The sequence below is a fragment of the Lepidochelys kempii genome, chromosome 3 (genome assembly GCF_965140285.1).
Source record: "Lepidochelys kempii isolate rLepKem1 chromosome 3, rLepKem1.hap1, whole genome shotgun sequence".
NCBI lineage: Eukaryota > Metazoa > Chordata > Testudines > Cheloniidae > Lepidochelys > Lepidochelys kempii.
The window spans coordinates 93,544,345-93,551,456 of record NC_136382.1 but is presented as its reverse complement, the minus strand read 5'-3'; the positions used below and the strand labels follow the sequence as shown (position 1 = coordinate 93,551,456).

At 43.6% G+C, this 7,112-nt stretch overlaps 1 pseudogene; it reads left to right on the top strand.

Annotated features, from left to right (window-relative positions):
* Window positions 1-6,219: 6,219 nt before the first annotated feature.
* Window positions 6,220-6,607, top strand: LOC140908229 (small ribosomal subunit protein eS19 pseudogene; annotated as a pseudogene).
* The last annotated feature ends 505 nt before the right edge of the window (window positions 6,608-7,112 follow it).

Below are 7,112 nucleotides of genomic sequence, written 5' to 3'. Positions count from 1 at the left end.
ACTCCCTCCTGCATCCCACCCCCCTGCCTCAATCTGCAGCACCCTCCCACGTTCAGAATCCCTCAGTCCCAACCCCAGCTGGGAGCCCCTCCTACACCCAAAACCCCTCATCCCGAGCCCCACCCGCACCCCCAGCCAAAGCCCTCACTCCCTCCCGCACCCAATTCCCTTCCCCAGCCCAGAGCCCCTTCCCCCGCCCCCCGCACTCTGAACCCCTCATTTCTGGCTCCACCCCAGAGCCTGCACCCCCAGTTAGAGCCCTCACCCTGTACCGCATCCCAATCCCCTGCCCAGTGACAGTGAGTGAGGGTGGGGGAGAGCAAGCCACTGAAGGAGTGGGAATGTAGTGAGCGGGGGGTGGCGCCTCAGAGAAGGAGTGGGGCTAAGGTATTCGATTTTGTGAGATTAGAAAGTTGGCAACCCTAACGGAGCAATGTGTCTTTACCCAGAGTTTAGGAGTCCTGGGCAAAGTTCCAGTCCACTGGTGAGTCTTGGGTGCTCCTCGGCGTCATTGGCACAAGTAAACTTTCCCCAATAAACCCCTCTGGTGCCCTCTTCTGCTGCTCTTTGCTAAGCCACACAGAGCAACAACCTCCCTACTCAACTCGCTAACAGCCTTCTTCCTTATTACTAATGCAATGCCACAAGCCCCAGTACTCATGGCCCCACATAGCTCTGGGCGGCAGTGATACTGGGTCCAGCTCCAGTTTGTCCTTCTCGGGCAATTCCTCCCTGTCATAGTGCTCCCCCTGGCTTCTGTCCTGGGGCATCACCAATCAGCTGCTCTGTTCTTCCCAGGCTTCAGGCAGGTTCTCGTCTCCTTCACTCTGTGAGGGCCTGCTGGCTGCAGCCCTTCAGTCTGGTGCTACACCCCTGTTGCTCTCCCCTCTTTCTCTGCTTCCCTCTGTCTCCCAAACTGCACTGCCTTCTTCTGGAACAATCAGCACTCCCTCCAGCCTCAGAAAAAAAGATTTAAAGGGACCATGCTCTCTAAACCCCAACGGTGTTACAGAAACAATGAAGGAAGAACTCTACAGGAGCAGGTTAGGCTCTGCAGGGAAAGCCCTGAGGTAGAGCCAACAAGGGAACTACGGTGAAGCCTGAGAGGGGAAGAAGAGCTGTTAGTTTGAAGATTTGTTTGGACTTGTTCATCTTACCCCAGAAGGGATTTACACTTGTATAGGACTTCGTCAGAGGGCTTAGCCACAGAAAACCTGGAAGGAGAGTCAGGAAAAAATGCAGGCTGAGAATAGCCATTGCAGGTCCAAGAGAGAGACCAGTGAAGGCCTCCAGCAACAAGGGGCCTGTGCAAAGCTTCATGGACACCCTACAACGGGCAGTTAATTACCCACAAATTTGGCTTTTATAAGTCAGTCATGGGCCGATTGAACCCTAATTCCCCAGATAGGACAGCTTCACCATGACAGGAACACAGTAATTTTTTTGTAAAAAAAAATTGATATACTATATTAAACATAGAATCCTGCCAGGAAGATGAAAGATATCTATTATAAAATACCCCCATACTTATAGCAACCAAACAAATTCTAGGTGGCACACCTCAGGCCTGGTATCCAGATCAAATGTCATTCAATTAAAAATAAAAGTGAACACTTGACCAAGGAACAGAAGTGGTGATTGTCTTCCTAGTCATACTCTGTAAAACATGCCAGTAAGAAAGATTCAGCTGCAAAAATAAAGAGAGAAAAGTTTGAAGAACAAACAAGTCTTGAAAACAAATTCCAATCCAAGGTCCTATGTATGTATGTATCCTTCAGAGACAAAAGCAAGAGGCTTTAATTTTACCTTCACTGCTTTTCTGTTCGTAAATGTGTATTTCAATAATAGTGATCAAAGCTAGTAATGCAGAGGTTTTAGAACAGGGGTCAGCAACCTTCGGCACGTGGCCCATCAGGGTAATCCATTGCAGGGCCATGATACATTTTGTTTACATTGACTGTCTGCAGGTACAGCCCCCTCAAGCTACCAGTGGCCGCAGTTTGCTGTTGCGGCCAATGGGAGCTGCAGGAAGTGGCATGGGCCACAGGGACACGCAGACCGCCACTTCCCGTTGCTCCCATTGGCCGGCAACGGTGAACCACAGCCACTGAGAACTGTGGGAAGCCATGCCTGTGGACTGTCAACGTAAACAAAATGTCTCGCGGCCCACTAGTGGATTACTCTGATGGGCCGTGTGCTGAAGGTTGCCAACCCCTGCTTTAGAATTATATTCTAATCACAACTTTTTGAATTATTATTAAATATTTATATAGTGGTAGCACCCAAAGCCTCAATCAGGATTGGGGCCCCCTCTATGCTGGGTTCAAATGTAGAAAAGAAACAGTCTCCTGCCCCAAGGGACCGATAGCCTAAATGCAGAACAGCCTGGATGTTTTCTTAACTCATTCAGCTTGGCCCAAACTGGGGAAACTCTGGATACTGTGACAAAGTTCCTGCTCTACCTTGGTGGGTCTTGCGCTTATTGGCGGATTTGCTCACCTTGGAGCTTCACGGCAGCCCTCAGCTTGGCCATTTTTCTGAATTCACAGTCAAGGTCGACTCCTCCTGTGTCTGACCAGGAGTTGGGAAGATTTTGGGGGAACCCGGGCCCGCCCTCTACTCCGGGTTCCAGCCCAGGGCCCTGTGGAATGCAGCTGTCTAGAGTGCCTCCTGGAACAGCTGTGCAACAGCTACAACTCCCTGGGCTACTTCCCCATGGCCTCCTCCCAACACCTTCTTTATCCTCACCATAGGACCTTCCTCCTGGTGTCTGTTCATGCTTGTACACCTCAGTCCTCCAACAGTCTGCATTCCCACTCTCCTAGTGCCCCTTGCTCCCAGCTCCTCACACGCACACCACAAACTGAAGTGAGTTCCTTTTTAAAACCCAGGGGCCCTGATTAGCCTGCCTTAATTGATTCTAGCAGCTTCTTGATTGGCTGCAGGTGTTCTAATCTAATTGTCTCTAGAAGGTTCCTGATTGTTCTAGAACCTTCCCTGTTACCTTACCCAGGGAAAAGGGACCTACTTAGCCTGGGGCTAATATATCTGCCTTCTATTACTCTCCTATAGCCATCTGGCCCGACCCTGTCACAATACGGAAACTGAAATGAAGACTATTCCCTATGGACTTCTGTGAGGTTATTTTCATTGAATAAATAGACTTCTGAATACTGTTAATTTTGCATTGGAGTATTACTAAAAATATGTAACAGTAATATACAATGTAAGTTAAAATATCAGAAATAGACATGCAACACATAGAAGTTAGAGAAAAAAGATTTATACGTTGTCTCCCTGTAATCTATCCTCCTGCCTATCTAGGCTTGTTCTCTGCAGTGTACTTCTAGGCACTGCCCACTTCAGGCACACAGGACTTGATCCAAAGCCCCTTTGCAGTCAATTGGATGACTCATTGACTTCAGTGATCTTTAGGTCTGGCCCTCAATATACAAGAAAGCAAATTAGAATGCCTATCATTCTCACAAGTGTCTTAATTAATCTTGACCCAACTCATTTTGATTTTTTTCTTTTAAATGTTTTCAGTCTCTTTTCTTATAAGAAACCAAACAAATTCTGGGTGCTGACATATAAAACAAGTACAAAAGTATTATACGTTCCCAGTGTAAAAAAATTTGACATTTTGCAAAAAATGATGTTCTATGTAGCCATTCCTTTTGGTATGGTGATAGCTTCCATTTGCAATATGTACGCATCTGCCTTAAGATCAAGTGGAATCCCCAGGATCATGTTAATTCCAGTTTTAGTACCATGCCAACGTTTGAAACAATAGGGAATGACTAAAACATACGCACAAGTGTGGCTTCTTTGCCCTCACACCTCTAACATCGATCATTGGGGTAGCTTTAATTTGGTAAAGTCTTTGGGGTGACCAGTGCATCCTAACAATTGGGGTTTTTTTTTATTGAATGAGATATAATTGGATGTCTGAGGTCACTTCCTTAATTTCTCATATTGCTCTGTTCCTCTGTGGGGATGAGAAATTTATTGCCAATCCATCGTTCCATGTTTACGCATTATATCTGTATTGATTCTTTCCTGGGCCATCAGGCACTTATAAGGTGCAGCTTCGACTCTGAGAAAATATGTTCTCAATGTCCTTTGGATATGCATTCTTTAGCTAATATACAGACTGGAGAATTATTGTAGATTCATGAGTATTATTAGACAAAATTGAATTTATAAAGCAAATAAGAAATTACACAGAGCAAAATAAGGATGGTTAGATGATAGTGTTCACCAAATTAAAAAAACAACAGCATGGGATGTTAAAATTTATCAAGAAATAATAATTAAAATCAATTAACCCAAGATCTTACTACGTCTTATTGGAAAGACCAGCTTTATCTTACTTCTATAGTCATATGGTGGTGATTTTAGTGCCAACATGAAACTATAGATTCGTTAAATATAGGTTATTTATTTTGAATCAGGTTTATATGCCAATGGCAGTTAAACCAAACAATTCTAAAAGTTAGAACTTAGAAATTTAGATAAGTTACTTAATACCTAATAACATAATTTCAGCTCAAAATTGCCTTGACCAGGTCGTCTCTTCTCAACATCCAGCCAGAAAATGAGATATCTCCTTTATGAATTCTTGAAACTTTGTCCCTGGAATATGTGGATATCTTTTTGCAAAACATCTTGTGCCATATACAGCTGGTTGGAAATTTTCCATCAAATTTTTCCATCAGAAAATGTTAAGTTATCAAAATCTAAACCTTCCATGGTACATATCAATTATGATGAAATTTCAGCAGAAACCTGCCTGGTTTCCTGCCAGCTCACCTGCCTGTTTGGCACATCATCAGCCCATCCAGGGGGAATTTTGGGAGCTAGGGCTCCTCAGCTGCTTGGCACAGCCTGATAAATAGGGCACTTGCACCTCCTTGGCAGCCTGCCAGCTAAGGCTGGAGGAGGCTGGTGAGATTGGTGAGCTGCCAAGGAGCTGGGACTCTGAGGGCTCCTGACTCCCCACCAGTCCTGGGAACATTTGCTTCCAAGGCCCCGGGCTCCTCAAGTTAGTTGTTCATTATAGTGCAACATTAAGTAATTTGACTCATTTTGTTCAGTCCATCACCACTATCATGTAATAGATAATGAAATAATACAAAACAGCTGTAGACACCTCTGAACCAGTACTTGGTTCTCCCTTACACTTCAGATGTAGTTTAGCAGGATCACTTTGTAAGTTAAGTTGTCTCTGGTTAATTGTCAGCTTTTAAATTTAAATCAGCTTCTGTACATTTAAATCAGCTTCTGTACCAGATGACTGGAGGATAGCTAATGTGACACCAATTTTTAAAAAGGGCTCCAGAGGTGATCCCGGCAATTACAGGCCTGTAAGCCTGACTTCAGTGCTGGGCAAACTGGATGAAACTATAATAAAGAATGGCTATTATCTGGGATGGGCAGGGATGGTGCCCCTAGCCTTTGTTTGCCAGAAGCTGGGAATGAGCGACTGGGGAATGATCACTTGATGATTACCTGTTCTGTTCATTCCCTCTGGGGCACCTGGCACTGGCCACTGTCAGAAGACAGGATACTGGGCTAGATGGACCTTTGGTCTGACCCAGTAGGACTGTTCTTATGTTCTTATTGTCTGATTTGCAGTTGCATAGTAACATCTTAATTTATGAATTGATCCTACTAAAAATAAATAAATAAATAAAGGCAGTGGGAATATCTTGGTGTTTCTGAAATGAAATATGCTCCTTGACCTTCCAGGAAGCCTGGAAACCCTGAGAACTGCTTTATGTTGGCTTCTCAAAATAACTGAAGGTATCTTTTTCTTCAGTATAAAACAAATATCTTTTTGAATCCTTGTTAATGATTAGAGACATATTTCTTATTAATCACACTTCTTTTTAAAAAAGAGCATTGTTGGAACTCTTTTCAATACTCAGTGGTGAGTTTGACTTAGAAATGAATCTTCCTCAAGCTAAAGGGGTCTAATTACATAAGATATTTATTAATTATTTAGATACATTGATAATTAAAAGCTGTTTCTTAAATGTTAATTTACACCTTTATATCCTTTTGTTTATTCACTAATTCAATTATTACTTCTCAGTAAGATCTTGATCTACTGTATTTCCAATGTGAATTTATAGCCCAAAGGCATATAATGTAAACAAAAAAGATGAGAATTTCACATCTTAGCAAGTGACCCATCAATGTGGAGGCAGGAGCAAGATGCCTGGTGCCACGGTGAAAGACATTAACCAGCAGGAGTTCATCCAGTTCATTCCTCAGGAAGTCAAATAAACTGAAGGTATTCAAGTGGGTGGAGATGGTCAAACTAACCAAACACAAAGAGCTGGCCTCTTATGATGAGAACAGGTTCTATACCAGAGTGGCTTACACAGCCCGCCACCTGTACCTCTGTGGTGGTGCCAGCAGAGAGTCCATGACCAAGATCTACAGAGGCAATGGTGTGATGCCTAGCCACTTCAGCCGGGGCTCCGAGGGGCTCAAAATGGTGGAGGAGGATCAGGATGGCAGTCACACACTCTCCCCTCAGGGACAGAGAGATCTGGACAGAATTGCTTGCCAGTTGGCAGCTGCAAAGAAGAAACATTAAAATGAATGTCAGATAATAAAAAAAACCACTGATCCTTTTTTTAACGGTTAAGCGTATCTAGTAACATGTTCTAGTTACTCAACCTAGAGCTCCTTTAAGTGAAATACTGAAACAGCATCTACTGTTTTTCAATTTTGAAAGGCTTAGTCCTTAATTACGCTAAAGATTCTGGGCTATATGTGGCTGTATATAAAATTATTACTGTAATTTCCATGTCCTCTGTGTTGTGGACAGAATTGCCTTTAGCAGTATCACAGGGAATATTGTGAATGCTGCTTGCTTATTACTTGGCATGATGTTCCCCTGAGTTCAACATCGAGGCAGGGGAGGGCTCTATAATCTTCAGTGTACAAGATGAAAGTATACCAAGAGGTTAGGGGAGACCAGGCTGTGTGTGGGAAAGAGTAGCAGGCTAGAGATACAGTTACTGGAAGATTTGAACCCACCTGCCTTTTTAATTTAAAACCATTTATTTTCAATTTACGTGTTCCGGTATTAAAGGTTG